The sequence below is a fragment of the Lissotriton vulgaris genome, chromosome 1_1 (assembly GCF_964263255.1).
Source record: "Lissotriton vulgaris chromosome 1_1, aLisVul1.2, whole genome shotgun sequence".
In the NCBI taxonomy this organism is placed as follows: domain Eukaryota; kingdom Metazoa; phylum Chordata; class Amphibia; order Caudata; family Salamandridae; genus Lissotriton; species Lissotriton vulgaris.
In genome coordinates this window covers 121,020,493-121,024,808 of record NC_141685.1, presented here as the reverse complement: position 1 = coordinate 121,024,808, position 4,316 = coordinate 121,020,493, and the positions used below count along the sequence as shown (strand labels likewise).

Genomic DNA, 4,316 nt, shown 5'->3' with positions numbered 1-4,316 from the left:
TTAAAACTATCTTTCTTGCAATATCCACGTCTTCCCTTGCCTCTGTATATCTGAACTCAACATACTCTGTACAGTTTTCGGAAGCCCTTAAAACCCACTTTGTTCAGGCTAACTTGAATTATTGTCATTATGATAATGCCAAATATGCTGTTCTAATCCTGCCACTCAATGTTTTAAGCAATCTGACATTATTGAGACATTTCAAACTATAAAATAAATAAATAATAAAATCACAGTGCCATATCTAATATATAGAGAGGATTATGCCGCCATCTCTATTTATCAAACTAATTTAAAACTTAGGCAAACATTTGAAATACATCACACTGTTGTGGTAGAAATGAATCATAAATGTTGATTGTCTCACAAAAGGAAATGGACAACATGTCTCAGTAGCCACAGTGCTTAATACCATTTGCAAGGAAAAGCAGAGTTAAAAGGAAACTTGTATGCAAAAGCACTTGTAAACACTAAACACCAGTCTAACATCTTATCTCTGCTTTATAAAACTCCTAAATTAATGTGGGAAATGCTTGACTCACAAAATGAGTAACTGCTGATAAGAATCCATCCGGAGACTGTATCAGACTGTAACCTGTTAGAGACATCGTCCAAAGTGCAATAGGAATGCTCCAGGAAGATTTGAAGGAAGAATAAGCAAAGATGCCTGTTGAGATGAGATGCCAGAAAAGTTTCACTCAAAAATTCAATCTCACTCAACATGAGAGAACACACACTTGTCAAAAACCTTATCAGTGCTCGGAGTGCCAGAAAAGTTTCAGTCATGAATTCAATCTCACTCAACATGAGAGAAGACACACTGGAGAAAAGCTGTATCAGTGCTCGGAGTGCCAGAAAAGTTTCAGTCAAAAGTTCAAAGTCACTCAACATGAGAGAACACACACTGGAGAAAAGCCTTATCAGTGCTCAGAGTGCCAGAAAAGCTTCAGTCTCAAAATTAGTGTCATACGACATGAGAAAACACACACTGGAGAAAAGCTGTATCAGTGCTCGGAGTGCCAGAAAAGTTTCAGTCATAAATTCAATCTCACTCAACATGAGAGAACACACACACCGGAGAAAAGCCTTATCAGTGCTTGGAGTGCCAGAAAAGCTTCATATCAAAGCCAATCTAACTCAATATGAAAGAATACACACTGAGCAAAAACCGTATCAGTGTTCGGAGTGCCAGAAAAGCTTCAGTCTCAAAATTAGTCTCATTCGACATGAGAAAACACACAATGGACAAAAGCGATATCAGTGCTCGGAGTGCCAGAAAAGTTTTAGTCATAAATTCAATCTCACTCAACATGAGAGAACACACACTGGAGAAAAGCCTTATCAGTGCTCGGAGTGCCGGAAAAGCTTCAGTCACTAAGGCAGTCTAACTCAACATGAAAGACTACACACTGGGCAAAAACCGTATCAGTGCTCGGAGTGCCAGAAAAGCTTCAGTCTCAAAATTAGTCTCATTCGACAGGAGAAAACACACACTGGACAAAAGCCATATCAGTGCTTGGAGTGCCAGAAAACTTTCACTCGCAAATACATTCTCACTCAACATGAGAGAACACATACTGAAGAAAAGCCTTATCACTGCTCGGAGTGCCAGAAATGTTTCAGTCTCAAATCCAGTCTTATTCGACATGAGAAAAGGCACACTGGAGAAGAGCCTAAACGGTGCCTGAAAAGCTTCAATTACATAGGTAATCTCATTCAGCATGAAAGAATACACACTGTTCGGAGATAATCTCAAAAGTTTCCTGGGTGGCTAGGAAAGCTTCTTTAAATAGGCTTGTTTTCACTTTTTTATGCATTGTAAGATTAGTTATATTATTCTGTTTTGGATACAGACAATTCCAAAAGTTTTTTTTTTCACTGTAGGGTTTTTCAGTTGTTCCTGGCATAAACTATCCGATTTATATCACAAGATTTCAGGTTGCTCTTTGGAATATAGTTCAGGTTCATTGACTGGTGACATTTAGGTCCATAGCTACCCTTTACTTTAAAGACAGTGCAGAGGATTTAAAATGTTGTTCTGTATGCCATTGGAGGCAAATGCAGTTATTCTGTATCAAGGCTCTGGTCCTCTAAATTTGGTGAGAATTCTGTACTATCTGAAGTATTTTTTCAGCAAAGATTACACATTGAAGCATTGCAGAATACAACACACAGTGGGATCGTGCTCCAGACGGAATTGTGTAAAGAAAAGAGATTAGAATCCAATCAAACATCAAATCCAATTTATAGCCTTTTACCAAAAAAACAGACATGGCCATAAAGGAGAAACTTATAAACATAGATATATTTCTAGAGGTTTCAGTCATATTATCCTATAACAGGCACACAAAGACGCAAGTGTTGTCATTTGGTGTTTGCTGGAGATAGAGCACCGTCGTTTTTCAGCAGTGCTCGCCTCACCAAACTAGCGGTTCTTTCACTCTGTTCAGAGTTGGAGAAATCACAGGCTGTACATAGGCGGAGCTTCTGCTGCACCACAGGCATAATCCTTTGACCTGCTGGTTCATGCTCAACAGGGCCATTGGGTGAAAATGGCATTCATCTTTCCTTAGTAGGAAGTGATGACCTTCACTTTTTCTGCCTACCCAAGATCGCCTGGGGAGTTATGGTAGTTGAGTGTAGGAAAACGCAGTGACCCCTTCATCCGGGGCGAAAGCTCCTTCTGCATCAATTTGGCCATTATATATTTGTAATCGTTATGAAGGGATCTCAATTCTCGTGACTCTTTCATTCGGTATGCCCTTGCTAATTAACCCACATTTAAGTCACAGCAAATATAGGATCTAGAATTCACATAATAATGTTTCATAATCGATTACTCTGCTCAAGCTCTGTCTTAGCACTTCCCCTAACTGAAGTAAACTCCTACGTAACTTCGGCGTGCGGCAGCACTATAACCCTTTCTAATGAACGTGGGCTACATCCACATGATCCTTCACTAATGTCATGAGGCGGCACGCATGTTAAACACCAATTTGCATTGACAGCGTTATTGTAATTACAGAATTACAGTTGCCATTGCTGCCCGATTAAGGAATATACATTTTTATATCTGACAATTTGCCTATGTCTGCTCACCCCCTTAAACAAAGCACCTGAATCCGCACAAATTATTCCAACACAAAGGTATGTCCCAACACGATTGTGGCAAGAGTTAGCACCAACGTATTAATTCATCATTGAAACCTCAAACTTTCATCTTCACCCAGACAGGGTATTTCTCCAGCTCCTTGAGCTGGAAGATACTAGGTCTGTTTACACTTCATACATTGTCATCCTCACATTTATTCTGTCCTGTTTTTCCCCTTACATATCCTCCCTATGATGACCTAGATTATTTCTTTTGAAAATACTACCCAACGGCCACAGTCCATGTCCTGAGGAGACCCATAAGCAATAGGAGTCGAAATCCATCAATAATATCTGCGAGAGGAGATGCCACCCAAGACACAACCAGTTAGGGGCATAAAAAAGGATTTTGCCACATCTATATATTGCCCTGTTTGGACTATCCGTCCAGTTCCCTTACCATACCTCTAACCTGTGGGGATTACAAAAACTACTTTGCCATGCCTTTAGAAGTTCTATGGGCTGGTGTTTCACAATATAATTGTTTCTACACATATGTCTCACATTTTAATCGCTCTGGTATTGTTTTATAGAATATGTACCGGTTTTTGTAGAATTGATGTCCTTCTGTGCTTCTTACCAACACATGCCTTTAAACAATATATATGCACACATATATATATACGTATAAATGTGTGGGTGTGTCGGTGTAAATATAAATAAATGGATAATATATTGGTTTGTTAGCAAATAAGTGCTTTTTTTGTTCTACTCTTGTAATTCAGTTTGAATTTTTTGGGAAGGTATTTTTGCATGTTTCCTTTTATAAGAAATTCATTATTTGTGTGTTTGTTTTAAAGAAACTAAGTACTGCCCTGAGAATTTGTCACTTGCCAACAAAAAAGTTTGCAGAGCCGGTACCAAAAATGGGATGCCTACTTGGTGCAGGTCCAGTGCCTTCAGCAGAGCCGCTAGAATGGCAGCGCCACTGAAGGTACAGAGGTCGCTGCTAGCCGTGGCAGAGCTCACAAAATGTGGCGAACTGTCCTAATGTAGGGGTAAAGGCCATAGCCTCTGCTTGTCCAGTGGGCTTCCCTCCAGGGCCTATAAGACCCCGAAGATGTAAAGATGCCCACAGCTGCAACTGAATATAAAATATCAAACAAAACAGGCACAGTTTATAGGAGAACATGGACGAGCTGCCCAATCAGGTGTAAACGTGACTC

At 39.8% G+C, this 4,316-nt stretch overlaps 1 pseudogene; it reads left to right on the top strand.

The window, feature by feature from the left end:
- Positions 1 to 663: 663 nt before the first annotated feature.
- On the top strand, positions 664 to 1,750 carry LOC147737719 (uncharacterized; annotated as a pseudogene).
- Positions 1,751 to 4,316: the final 2,566 nt, after the last annotated feature.